The sequence below is a fragment of the Diabrotica undecimpunctata genome, chromosome 8 (assembly GCF_040954645.1).
Source record: "Diabrotica undecimpunctata isolate CICGRU chromosome 8, icDiaUnde3, whole genome shotgun sequence".
Lineage (NCBI taxonomy): Eukaryota > Metazoa > Arthropoda > Insecta > Coleoptera > Chrysomelidae > Diabrotica > Diabrotica undecimpunctata.
In genome coordinates, this window is record NC_092810.1 from 63,164,635 (window position 1) to 63,179,680 (window position 15,046).

Below are 15,046 nucleotides of genomic sequence, written 5' to 3' on the forward strand. Positions count from 1 at the left end.
AGGTAGTATATCACAGAAAATCGTTAAAGCGTTAATAATCGTGTTTTAGTTTCTAGTTTGCGAACGTTACTTCACTTAACCAGGAAGAACATTTAAAACTAAAAACAAGTAACTTTATATTTAATTGATCCAACAAGATTTTTAATAAAATTGAAATGATTTTTTTATCCCATTTAGACGAAAATATTATTCGCATTTACCTTCAATGTGGAGCTGTTTTCCTATCGTATGTCGCAAATAAATTGCATGTTCATCTACTTTAGGGATGAAGAATGAATATCTTTGAATATTTGAATATTTGGTAAGATAATAATGGTCAAAGTATGTTATATAGATCCATAAGAGAATATGTTTAGAATTAAAAATAAGGTCCAAATATTTTACATTGTTTGTTAATAACCATAAGTAAACCTTTTAATGTGCTTTTTGTGCTGCCATTTTAATGACGTTTAAATTTTTACGAAGAAAATTTTTTTGGTGTTAGTTAAAATTTGACTATAAATCTAAAGATGGCATTTATTTTGGAATTAAATGCTTTACACACTTTTAAAATACTTTTCTCTCAATTTATTTTATATGCCCACCAGAAATAGATACACGATGTTCGAAAAATATTGAAGAATCAAAATTTCATCACTAGAAAAATGGGATGAATTGTCTGCAGAAAATTGACATAAGTTCCAAACAAAAATAATTGATAAAGCAAAAGAAACAATTCTGCTATGCAAAAAAACGAAACATTCATGGTAAAATCAAGAATGTGAAAATAATTATTGAACCTACAGGGAAAGAAGGAACATCGAAAAATTACCGACTATAAAACACAAGTTCGTTTTGTGTCTGGATGTTTTTTTTTATTTTTTTTGTAAATGCATATCAAAAATACATCACTTGAGTAAAGGCACTCTGTCGAAACAGTTCTAGTAATAATAAATTATAATAAATTTTGTGGAAATTTTGAAAACAAAAGTAATAAAAAACAATTTAAAAAACGACAAACTTTTTAGCTTATAAACATTTATAATAACTTAGAAAAGGCGTAAGCGAAACCAAAACAAAACATCGTTAAGGATCACAAAAAATTAAATCGTAAAAAATGTTAAAAGAAAACAGAGGAGGTTGATAGAGAGCAATTTGGAGAAATATGGCCAGTATGAAATTCTTGGAAAAACCTTAAGGAAGAAGTTTGAGAATAAAGGGACCTAGTCGTGATCAAACGACGTTAAAAAAAAATAAAGGAGAATAGCAAAAATTCGATTGAAAAAATTCGTTGACAGTTTAATAAACGAAGAATTTCATAGAAAACCAGTTGAGCTAATGGAGACTTAAAAAACTTAACTTAAAAAAGAACAATACAGGACTGGATAGCATATGAACTCTTAAAATATGGTAGGAAACGATAATATTTAAAAGTATATTAGTTTAAGAAATTTTAATTTTAGCTTAAAAGTATACCGGGCTAGTGGAAAGCCAGCATTACAATACCAGTCAATAGAAACATAAAGTTGATGTAAAAACGATCCATCTACTATTATAGTTTTGATCTATGGAGGACTCCATCAAGGTTTATTATCGATATACTACAAAAATATCAATGTAATATCCTCAGGATGGTAACTAATTCTCCCTGGTATCTGCTTGATTCCAATACAGCACGTGACTTTAAGATTAAAATCTTACAGTAACGAGTAATATTTTGTCCCATACTTTACTTTATTGTGTCCGGACATGTCATTCATAAAATTTCGGGCCAGTATCGGGCTACGTCGGTTCCATCTTTGTTGGCGAGCCACAAATCTTCGAGGGTACATCGATGAGGACAGTTTCTGCATGTAAGAAGATGTTCCATATTCTGTGTTTCTCCACAGTCACAGTTCACATCATCTTGGTCGATTTTTCCCCATTTTGCCATGTTTGATTTTACTGGAGCGACCCCCGTTCTTATCCGATTCATAGTTTTCCACGTTTTAAAGTCTAGGAACTGGCCGGTCCCTTGAACCTGGGGAAGAGGAAAATACTCAGGTGGTTCATCCTGCACTGTTACAAGGAAGCTTTTCCTAGATTTTAGTCGCTTTCGTGGTGTTCGAGCTTTGTATATGCCGCGCGTCCGCGATCTGTTTAATTTCCTCTATGTGCTCTGCAACTCCTCTGCGTGTTGAGAGTTGTGCAAAACCCGCTGCTTTAAATAGATTTGAGAGTGGCGTTGGTTTCATGCACCCCGTTACTATCCTGCATGTCTCATTTAGCACAGTATCAACTTGTTTGGTGTGGGCAGATCTGCCCCAAACGGGGCACGCATATTCGGCAGTTGAGAATAACAGTGCCTGTGCCGTTGTTCTTAAAACGCCAGGACGTGCGCCCCGTTTACTTCCCGTTAGCTTTCTGAGTATGCTGTTCCTGGTTGTTACTTTCCCTCTCGTTTTTATGCAATGCTGTCTGTAGGTGAGGGACCGGTCCAGAGTTACTCCAAGATATATAGGTTGGTTTGTGTGTTCTAATGTATTACCATTCCACACAATTTGGACTTTTCGCTTGGCCTCCTTTGCGCGAAGGTGGAAAGCGCAGACTTGGGTTTTAGAGGGATTGGGTCTCAGGGAATTCTGCAGGTAGTACGCTGTCATTGTTTTTAAAGCAGTTTCGAGTTTCTTCTCCACTTCTTCAAAACTATTTTCTTGAGAACATATTGCAATATCGTCAGCATAGAGGAAGTGCTTGGTTTCGGTCGGCGTAGTTTGGTCGTTTGTGTATATATTGAAGAGCATTGGTGCTAAAACACTTCTCTGTGGAAGGACATTTTTTTGAACTCTCCACCTACTTACTTTACCCTCCAGCATAATGAAAAAACTTCTGTTTTGCAGTAAGGAATATATGACCTTACCCAGATGGTGGACATTGAGAGTGTCGTATAATTTGCGGAGCAATGTTTTGTGCCTTACCGTGTCATAGAAAATCTACGAAAGCAGCCCCTGTTATAAGTTTTTCTTCAAAGCCCTCTTCTGTGTTCTTTTAATGCGAGGACTTGACCGGTGCAAGATTTGCCGGGTCTGAATACTCCTTGTTGTGGGATGAGGTGCTTGTCGACGTTTTTTTCTATTCTGGCGAGTATGAGTCTCTCGTATAGTTTAAAAAAGTGACACAATAGCGAGGTAGGTCTGTAGCTACTGGGGTTTTCTGGGTCCTTTCCTTGTTTAAACAAGGCTGTTACTTTAGATTTCCTCCATGATTTTGGAATTTCCATGCTATTTTGCTACTATGGAATAGTTTGTGGTCTGACAATTGGAAAGATATTTATACCAATTGGTATATGCTGCGTTTTTGGTATGGGGCCATATACTATTTTGGTACATCGGTCTTCGCGGTTGTTACTTGAAAAATAGATATCCGGGTTATAGCCTCTTTTCCAAACTTTACTCTAAAAAGATGGTGGAAGTTTAGGATCATGGATTAACGTGAGGCCACTCCCTCACCCTCACTTTGTCCCATAAATTTGATGAGATCACGAAATATTTCAACTGACTTGCTGACCAGATCCTATCCAAATATATCTGAGTTATGAGTAAGGTTCTTAGCAGCGTTATGAACATGTGGAAAAATATTGAGTTTTCTTTAGACGAAAAATATTTTGTTTGAAGAAGAACTTTTGCTATAAAATTGTTATTGTTATTTTCTTACTCAATAAGTGTTTTATGCTACGTTATTATAATATAAGCTTACATTCACTCAGGCATTTAGATAAAAATACATAAGAATATTATTACAGTTATTATTACAGTTTAACAAGTTTTGATTGGGTTTCAGAAGTCATAAGACATCCTTTTTTAACGTCTTTTATTTTTTCTAGTCTCCCAAGATCTAATTACTTTTACTATTCATTTTTGAGATTTAACTGAGTTGATTGGATCAATTTCTAGCAGCTTTTAGGGCTTCTTAGACTTCTTAACTGCGCTATCAGCTTTTTGATTGTCTTCAATTTTAATCTGGCAGGTGACCGTGGAGTATTTTCAGATCGGCTTCAGTAAATATTGGATTTACTTATGAATGGTTGGATAATTTTAATGTTGGATGTGTACGTTTGAATTTGATAGTTTAATGTATTTGATAGTTTTATGTTTTGTTTAATTATAGTATTTAAAATATATTGGGCTGGATTTTGGCCGTTATTAAAAATATTATACTTTTATTGTTCTGAAGCTATTTTCTTGTGGCATTTTAAAGTAATTACTATTTAAATGGGAGTAAGCCACAATTAAAGGTTAAAGTACGTTTATTGACGTGTCAATTTTCACTTCGGAAATCGTTTTCAAAATACAAACATTAGTAAATTAAACAAATTTTTACTAATGTTTGTATTTTGAGAACGATTTCCGAAGTGGAAATTGAAACGTCAATAAACGTACTTTAACCTTTAAATGTGGCTTACTCCCATTTAAATAATAATTATTATACTTTTATAATCATGATGCATATCAAAAAAAACATAAAATACAGTGTAAAGTACTAAAACTCAAATAAAGATTTTAACACACGAAATATAAATGTGTGATATATGTATATATATATATATATATATATATATATATATATATATATATATATATATATATATATATATATATATAGTGCTGTTTATAATAAAGTTGATACCAGATGAAATACCAAGCGAATTGCTAAAACTGGTCAATGAAAAAAACATAGATTTTTAGTCCAACTACTGAACACAATCTATTCCACAGGAATCATCCCACGTGAAAAGCTGATATCAACATTTATATGTCTACCAAAGAAAGTAAATGCCAAAGAATGTAGTGATTATTGAACGATCAGTTTAATGTCACATACCTTAAAAACCCTGCTAAAAATCATCCATAATAGAATACACGCTAAGCTGGAGATGGATATTAGTGATTTCAGAATGGATTGAGCACAAGAGAGGCACTATTTTCTTTTAACGTGCTGACCCAAAGATGTTTGGATGTTAATCGAGATCTTTATGTATGCTTTATGTGTAGACTACAACAAGGCATTCGATAAGGTAAAACATGACCAACTTATAGAAGTACTGGATGTGAGGGATGTAACATTGATATCAAACTTATACTACAGTCAACGATCAAATGTGAAAATTGGAAGAGAAGTGTCAGAAGAAGTGGAGATGAGCAGAGAGGTCAGGCAAGGTTGCATACAGTCGCCGTTATTGTTTAATGCTTATTCTGAAGAAATCATACAAGAAGCTTTGGTAAACGAGATAGTCGACATAAAAGTGAACGGAAGTTTAATCAACAACATTAGGTATGCCGACGATACAGTCATAATAGCCGACAACTTGGAAGACTTAGAAAGAATAATGAACAAAATATTAAGATATAGTGGAGAACACGGACTCTCTCTTAACATCAAAAAAACCAAATTCCTGAAAATTAGCAAGAACAACAATACAAACGAAATATTAACGGTAGGCGGCCAGCAGATTGAGGGAGTAAAAAGATATACTTACTTGGGATCGATAATCACAAAAAATAACAATTATAATGCAGAAATAAGACTCAGAATTGAAAAAGCACGTGCCCTTCGTGAAAATGAAAAAGATTTTATGCAGCAAAGATCTGACATTGGCCCTCAGAAAAGGCTAATTAAATGCTATGTACACAGTGTACTCTACTATGAAGCTGAATCATGGACATTAAATCGGAATACAATAAATCGACTTAAGGCTTTTGAAATGTGGACATTTAGAAGATTGTTAAGGATTCCATGGAAATACAATAAAAGAAAGGAAATTGCAATATCTCGGACATGTGATGAGAGGCGAAAGATACATCTTGAGACTCATAATTCAAGAAAAAGTAGAGGCTAGGAGAAGCGTAGGAAGAAGACGCGTTTTCTGGTTGAAGAACCTGAGAGAGTGGTTTGTTCGCAGCTCAAGGCAATTATTCAGAGCAGCTGCAACGAAGGTCAGAATAGCCATGATGATTGCCAATCTTCGTCGCGGAGATGGCACTTAAAGAAGAAGAAGAATGCTGTTTAGAACAGGGACTTTGGAATCAAAGCGCTATCAGATATTGGCATTGGCAATTACTATTTAAATGGGAATAAGCCACAATTAAAGGTTAAAGTACGTTTAAGTTTTCTTTTTTCTTACTGTTTTTAAACGCTTTTTCAACGAGAAATATCTGTTCGACATTGAGATTACTTTACTACTCTGATATTCCTCAGTCAACATTTCTCCTTCCTTCTCAAGCTTTTAAGCTTTTTTTTCTTTTTACTCTTCCTTGCATGATGACGTGTAGCAAAGAGTGTTCGGCGTGTATGGCCTAGATATGATGTTTTTCTTATGTTAATTGTGTTCATAAGTTTTCGTTAAAAATATTCCTTTTGTTCTGAAAATGTCTACATTATTTAAGAATAACGCTTCTTTTTGATCGACGTATACAGATAAATTAATGGTTACACACTATAATATAATGGACTATCTAAGCTCTGACGTCACATTGACCGGGGATTTTAAAAACCTATCCAAACATTTCTAATTTGTATGTAATTCTCCCATAAGAAGTTGGAAATATTGGTTTTTTAATTTTTTGAAGAATAAATACGAACTTTTGGTTATAAACATTCATTCTGTGCGATTTGTATAATCTGTTCTTCGTGAATTTGTGAGGTAAGAATATCAAAGGATTAAGATGTTGACTATGAATGTTCATATTTTAAGGCTATGTTATGGTTTGATTAAAACTTAAATTAGCTTAAATTAAAACTTAAATTTTTCACTGTATTTTAAGGTATTTTGTTGTTATTTTTATCGGGAATATTTCAAAATTAATCAATAAATAATTGAATTTATGTACGAAGTTAAAAAAATATTTAAATTAATATTTTAATTTTTTTAAGTGCCAGTTTTGTTCTCATTACTAAAACATTAAGTAATACATTCATACATACATATTTTCAACACATGTTTACTAGTCATTATATGTCCAGATCTAAAAAATAAACTCAAAAACTATTACAACATTCAAAAAACATTTTTTTAACACTCATGGCAATTTTATAGAAATGTTTCTACAGAATATTATATTGCAACTTAAACTACGAGAAAACGAATATCTTTAGTATTTAACAGGATAAAATCACTGGCAACAAAAAAAGAATGAAACATTAACATAAACACTTTTCAACTTTGTAAATAAATTCACAGAATTATGGATCTATTTTGAAATAGCCCTGATAAAAACAACAACAAAACAATTAATCATACAATAACATAACCCTAAAATATAAACAGTCATAGTAAATATCTTAATACTTTGATATTCTTACATCATAAATTCACGAACAACAAATAATACCAAATGCACAGAATGAATGTTCATAGCTCAAAGTCCTTATTTATTCTTCAAACCATAAAAAAACCAATATTTCCAACTTTTTATGGGACAAATACACACAATGTTAAGAGCATTGTCTTAGACCATAAAAACTGATATTCCAATAGTCCACATTTTATTGGAAAATATATACCATTAATAGTCACAACTTGTGGTAATAATATAAATAAAATTTATTCTTTATCATTCATTTTAAACACATTGCTAGCTTCTTAGATGTTGCCAAAAACACGTATTCATTGAATGTGTTGTAAACACGTGTGTCAATTTTAATTTGATCGGTTTGTCTATCAGTCATGAAAACAATATTTATTTGCTCATGATATGATCGTAGCGACAAGAATTCTAAAATTGATATTCGTATTAACTAAACCTCCCAGAAATGCATTAAAAACTATTATGTTAATTCGCCATGAGGAATACCTACCTATTTTTTATTGTTTCTCGTTTATATTATGGATACAATTATTTATTAAAATTATAATAATAATATAATTATATAATAATTATTTATAAATATTATTTAATATTACTAATATTATATTTTCCTTTTTGTCTGTCTGACTACTACTTCTTGCACTTTACTAAATAATAAATTAAATTGACGCAGTTCTAATTGTTTATAAACAAATGTTACAGCATATCAAATTACGTATTCATTTTTGCAAGATAAGATGTTCAAAGTTGTAGTACATAGCCATTATTTTACAAAAATACACAATTTATCAGGATAAGCCGTTACATATTTATCCATATAGTTATTCAATTTTATTTTACAGTTTAATTTATTATACAGTGCTCAATCAAATCAATGAAAACACGTTTTTGAGGAGATCTAACCTAACATTTTTAGAAAAGATACTCAGATAGTTTCAATCAATTTCAAAGGAATCTACTTTAACTTTAATAACAAATGCCAACACTATATCTTCAACGCTAAAACATCTCCAAGTTTTGGTTAATGATGCTAGTACCCACACCACAGTGAAAGAAAATCTCAAAAAGGCTATGAACTGTGCTGTGGGATCTGGGCAGGATTTATGGAATCTAGAGAATAAACATAAAGATGTAGGTAGGAACTCTAGGAACGCTCAAAGAAAAACGTCTATATTGTAATACCGGTTTCTTTTTGCTTCGGCCGTACCTTATCGTACATCTATCAAGATAGATGTCTAATCTAATAGAGCGGTGGAATGCTATTTCCCTATCTCAGAAAGAGTAATGGTACTGAAGTTAGTGACATCTCATGCCAAACTGAATTTGATACAAGTTTATGCTCCTACGGCGAATGCCGACGAAGAAGAAGTAGAATTATTTTATCGAGATATCGAAGAGGCACTTAGAATAACGAAAACAAGACAAATCACGATAGTCCTAGGTGATCTCAATGCAAAGATTGGAAAGGGACAAAGCGGAAAGTGTATAGGAAACTATGGCCTGGGAAATCGAAACGAGAGAGGAGACCGTCTGTTACAATTCTGTCAAGAGTAGAACTTTATTATTACAAACACATTTTTTATGTTACCAAACAGACGACTGTATACATGGCGATCGCCCGCAGATACATCGGAGAAAGTAGTCAGGAACCAGATAGACTACATTATGATCAATGAAAGATACCGTAATGCTGTTAAAGCCGTGAAAGCATATCCTGGATCAGACGTGGCCTCAGATCACAATCCACTTATAGCCAAAATTACACTCACCCTTAAAAATATTAAAAGACATCAAAGAATCCCTACAATAGACACAAGAAAACTTAAAGAACCTAAAGTAAAAGAATGCCTCCAACATGAACTGCATGTGAACTGCAACAAATTGAACACAAACACCAACGATATTGACGAGTACTGGAATCGACTAAAAGATTGTCTACTGGAACCCTGTAAAGAAATATTAAAGACTTCCTCAAGGAGAAAAGAGGAATGGATGAATGACGAGATACTCAATATGATGGAACAACGGAGACAATTTAAAAACAAGGATAACAATAAATACAGAGAGATAAACCACGAGATTAGAAAGACGATAAAGCAGGCAAAAGAAAAATACTTTGAAGAGCAATGCAAAGAGATCGAAGACCTTCAAAATAAATATGATCTGTTTAACCTACACAAGAAAGTCAAAGAACTGGCAGGACTAAGAAAACAAAATCCCACTTGTACAATTCTGGATAGACACGGTACTGCTATAACACATACGGACGAGAAAATACAAAGATGGGCAGAATATATCGATGAATTGTTCGATGATGAAAGAGGAGATCTGGAGCACATAGAACTTACGTCAGAAGAAATAGGTCCATATATTACAAAAGAAGAAATATTGCACGCATTAAAAACAATGAAGAGCGGGAAAAGCCCTGGACCTGATATGCTTCCATTAGAAATCCTAAAAATTCTAGATGAGAAGCACATTGATGTTTTAGTGACACTTTTGAACCAAATTTATAGTTCAGGCGTATTACCCAAAGAGTGGTTGACATTTATTTTTATTTGTCTCCCTAAAAAGAAAAACGCAAGAGAATGCAGCGATTACCGCACCATTAGCTTAATGTCTCATACGCTAAAGTTACTACTTAAAGTCATCCATAACCGAATATATCACAAACTGGACATAGACGTTAATAATACACAATTTGGTTTCCGCAAAGGCCTAGGAACACGTGAAGCTCTTTTTTCACTTAATATACTAATACAAAGATGCCTGGACGTCAATCAAGATATATACGCATGTTTAATTGACTATAAAAAAGCATTCGATAAAGTACGACATGAACAAATAATGAATGTCCTGAAATCAAAGAAGATTGACTACAACGACCTCAGGATCATATCAAATTTATACTATAAACAGCGAGCAAAAGTACGTGTTAACGAACAGCTGTCAGAAGAAATTGAAATTAGATGTGGAGTAAGACAGGGATGCGTATTGTCGCCAATTCTTTTCAACGCCTACTCCGAAGAGGTCCTGAAAAAAGCTCTTGAGGGTGAAACAGCTGGAATAAAGGTAAATGGAGTTCCCATTAACAACATTAGATATGCGGACGACACTGTGATTTTAGCCGAAAACATTGAAGATCTTCAGAGACTGGTGACCAGAATAGCAGAGTATGGAAAAGAGTATGGTCTAACAATGAATGTCAAGAAGACGAAATTTATGAGAATATCGAAAACTCAAAGAAATAACGAGAGTCTTCTAATAAACGAAACCAACGTCGAACAAGTGGACAAATATGCATACCTGGGAACAATGATTAACTCCACAAATGATTACAATCAGGAGATAAAAATAAGAATAGAAAAGGCTAGAGCAAATTTCAACAAAATGAGAAGAGTTCTATGTACCAGGGATTTAAAACTGGAACTAAGAGTTAGGTTGGCGAGGTGCTATGTTTTTTCGACCTTATTTTATGGAATGGAATCTTGGACCTTGAATGCTACATCAATGAAAAAACTGGAATCATTTGAGCTGTGGGTGTACAGAAGAATTCTGAAAATATCATGGACAGAACACGTCACAAACAAAGAGGTTCTGAGAAGGATGAACAAAGAAATGGAAATTTTAAATTCAATAAAAACAAAAAAATTGGAATATCTCGGACATATTACACGTGGAGAGAAATACACCTTGCTCCAACTGATCATGCAGGGAAAGATCCAAGGAAAGAGAAGCATAGGGAGGCGTAGAATGTCATGGCTGCGCAACCTGAGAGAGTGGTACGGATGTACATCAAATGAACTTTTCAGAGCAGCCGTCTCAAAAGTTCGAATAGCTATGATGATTGCCGACCTCCGCCGCGGAGATGGCACTTGAAGAAGAAGATCAAGATAGATGGGTTAAATTATTTAACCATTGAAATTTGATTGATGGTTAGTGATGAAACAGTTTGTAATGAATCTAATATAATCCCTAAAACTCCTTACAAAGATCTTAACAAAATTATTTTTCCCAAAAGTCTTCCATCAATCTGTTGTCCAATGGAATATTCATTTTTTGGAAATCTGAGTAGATGTTGTCTCCAAATCTTTTTCCTGTAGGAACCTTCTCTCTAGCCATTTTTACATTTGTTTTATTTTAAGTTTTCTTTACAAGTTTTTCGTTACTAAGTCTATGCATGTGTCTCGCTCTAATCTTATTTTCTGAAATTTGTTCTCTTATCATTATGACCATAAATTTATTTTATTTCTATGTTTGTTTTTAGTTTATGATGGTTTGTAGATAGACCGTGATAACGCCCAAAAGTACTTTTCTGTCAAAACGTCTGAGTTTCTCTTTCCCCACTATATAAACAAGAAAACTGGAATAGCTAGGCGCGTGATGAAGGTTTAAAATATGAAATTTTGAGAGTCATAATACAGCGAACGATTTAAGGGAGAAGATCCGTTGGTCGAAGGCAGAATTATTGGTTGAAGAATCTACGTGATTGTTTTCAATGCAGATAGATTAATTTGTTTAGAGAATTTAAAAATTCAATTAAAAAAAAACCATTTGAAAGACTAAGGGTGCGTTCATTACGGAGACCATTGTATGGTATCCTCGCCTAGAGCTTAGCACTGACAGTGAACACTCACATTTAAAATATTGCATTTATTTTACGTCGCGATGATAATATAATACCATCCTGTGGTCCGATCGAGGGTCGGCGCCTCGTTATGAACTCACACTAAGAGTTAAGTTTGGACAAAATCAAATTTAAAAACTATTCCTTAAAAAAATGAGCCGCTCATGATTTAAAGCAAGGTTTAAAAGCAAAGCGATTTTACTATTTAAAAAACTGAATTCATAAATTCAAATTTATAAAAGTAGCAATAATTCCAGTTATAATCAACGACAATTGATGTTTTTTGTTAGTTGGGGTAGCTCGTGGTAAAGAATATAAAAATGCATTTAGTTAATTTGTAAATTGTTTTTTGTTTAAACAATCTAAAATAAATATCTATTTTGCCAAATTTTACTTTTCTCTTATTGTTATTAGTAAAAACGTTATGAAATAATAAGCTTAATATATAACAGCTTAAATATTTATGTATTATAGTTACAAATAATATCTTTTAACAATACATTTTACAAAAAAAAGTTTACAACAAATAATTTGTGTAAAATATATTTGTAATGTTTTTTTTAATTAATTATAAAAATAATAGCTATAGATAATTCAAGAAAAATTAACACATATATAGATTTGATTTTTAAATAAAGAATTCATTTTTTTTAAATTCATTTTTGAAAGATATTATTTATTCATATAATACATAAATACTTAATTTACCTGTTATTTCATAACCATTTCTGCTAATGATAATAAAAGAAAAGTAAAATTTGGCAAAATAAATATTTATTTTAAATTGTTTAATCAAGTTACTCGGTTAAGTAAACAATTATCATATTAACTAATTGAATTTTTATAATCCATGCAACGAGGTACTCCAGGTCCAATTTTGAAGGTCAATGATGTTGCTAGTATACAATAAATATAGCACTGGTCCAAGTACGCTACCTTGGAGTACTTTTGTCTTGATTTCTTTTAGATCAGAATAAGATTCCTCTTGATTTATTTTAAAGTACCTGTCTGTCAAATAATACTTCAAAGTTTAAAAATATTTCTGAGGAAGTAACACTTTCAATTTGTGGAATATTTTATACCAAACTTTGTTGAAGGCCAGTGCCACATCCAAGAAGACAGTAGAACAAACTTTTCTTTCTTCTAGAGATTTTTCGATGATATCAGTAATTCGTTAAACTTGTTCTATTGCCGAATGACTCCCTAACACCGAACTGATGGGTGAGAATCAAATTCTTATATTCTATAATTGGTTTAACCTCATAAGCAGCAGCTTCTCGTAAAATTTCGAAATAAATGGGTCCATAGGATGAAACTTCGTGTGGTGATTTTTCTGGTTTAAGGATCATAATTACCTCTGCTACTTTCCAGATCTTAGGTACCTACAGACTCCAACCGAAATGATGCATTGATAAGATTAGTAAGTATTAGGATACCCTTTTTTTTTAGTTTTGGTAGTTGTTTTGGTACGTCTCCAGTGATGAGGTCTAAGCCAGGTGCTTTCATTGGATTTATGTTTGCTTTAATTTCGTCAGATATTTCTTTTGGTGAAATGAGTATAAATTGTAACGTTTTCTGATTCTGGTTCATTCAAGTCTTCAGGATCTTCTCCATCATTCAGCTGGAAAATCGTCTGTAAATGTTCTACAAATCGTTTTGCTTTTTTAATATTGTTTTGAACTCAGGTCCTATCATCAGTATTTCTGATTGACGAATTTTGTAAAATAGGTTTTTTTCAGTCCTTTTGTGGCTTTCCAAAGCGTATAGTATGTTATGTTATCATAACTGAATTATATCTAGTGGCTGTTAATCTAGTGGGGCTCTACTCTGTTGCCATTTTCCCACATAAATATTTGAATAATATTGTTTTTGTTTATGATGATAATGATGGGATGATTTAGTCTACTTATTTTGTTAGTTTTTGTTTTTCTAAAGTGCTTTGTATTATTTGACAGATGGTGAAGTTGCAGTAAATCAATAATTCGATTTATCAACTCTTCTAAATCTTTACACGGTTTAAGAAATATCTTTTAGTTTTATTTGTAACTTTCTTAGAGTATATCATCGACGTATGTTACTAATGTGTTATTTACAATTGATAACAGTGTTTAAATTAATAATATTATCACACTTAGAATAGATAATATATGAAATAAATAAAGTTTTAAATAGAAGTATGAAAGATTTCCTACGAACGAAAGATTTCCTTTAAGTACACTTAAAATTTTAGCTTAATGATTTTTTAATTGAACAGTGATTACGTTCAATATCTATTTACTTTTTTTATTTAATAGCGTTCTCTCATTAACTGCACTCAATAACAATTTGAACTCAAACATGCGATTTTATTATGATTACTGTTGGTCGAGATTACAAACCTTTGGTTGCTGTTACCCAAATGAGACCAATGATTAAGACAATTAACATTGTCTTACAATTAAAATGTCATATTGGTCTGATAATAGTTTTAAAGACCTTGATTTTCGATATGCAGTGTATGGTTTTGGAGCGGAACGCATGGACTAGTGCAGGGCTTCCCAGACTGTGGGGCGTCGCGTGTCAGCGCGTACTTTTAATACAGAAAATATATTTATTTGATTTTAAATGAGTATAAAATATATGTATTAATAAATAAATCAAATAAAAAATATAATATCAAGTCGATAGACCCTTGAATTATCAGAAATTATTCAAAAATTGTTCCGTCCGAAAATTATCCGATGGTCCACGAAAATCGGATAATTATCCGGACATTGGCAACACTGGAGTCGAGTGAGCGCCGAGCGCATTCTGTTTCGCCGGTCGGCCCCCCTTCCCCGTGTTCCCTACTTTCGCGCGTGTTTTGTCACTTAGTCAAACTTTTCTTTTGTTTTATTACGCACGCGGAGTTTTTTGCTATCAACAATGGATACTTATATTCAAAAGAATAGAAAACGAAGTGAAGAATCAGGCGAGAGTAGTAATGTTTATTTGAGTAAAAAGAAGAAATATAGGAAATATGACCACCAATATGTGGATTTTGAATTTACCTGCTAAAGGGAATGAAGAACTTCCACAATGTGTTGTTTGTCACAATGTGTTGGCGGCTAAAAGTATG

The 15,046-nt window shown here is 32.5% G+C and overlaps 1 protein-coding gene across 1 annotated transcript in view; it reads left to right on the plus strand.

Annotated features, from left to right (window-relative positions):
• Window positions 1–15,046, plus strand: part of Pdp1 (PAR bZIP family member Pdp1) — a 351,185-nt gene that overhangs the window by 39,993 nt on the left and 296,146 nt on the right. The window lies entirely within an intron of this gene.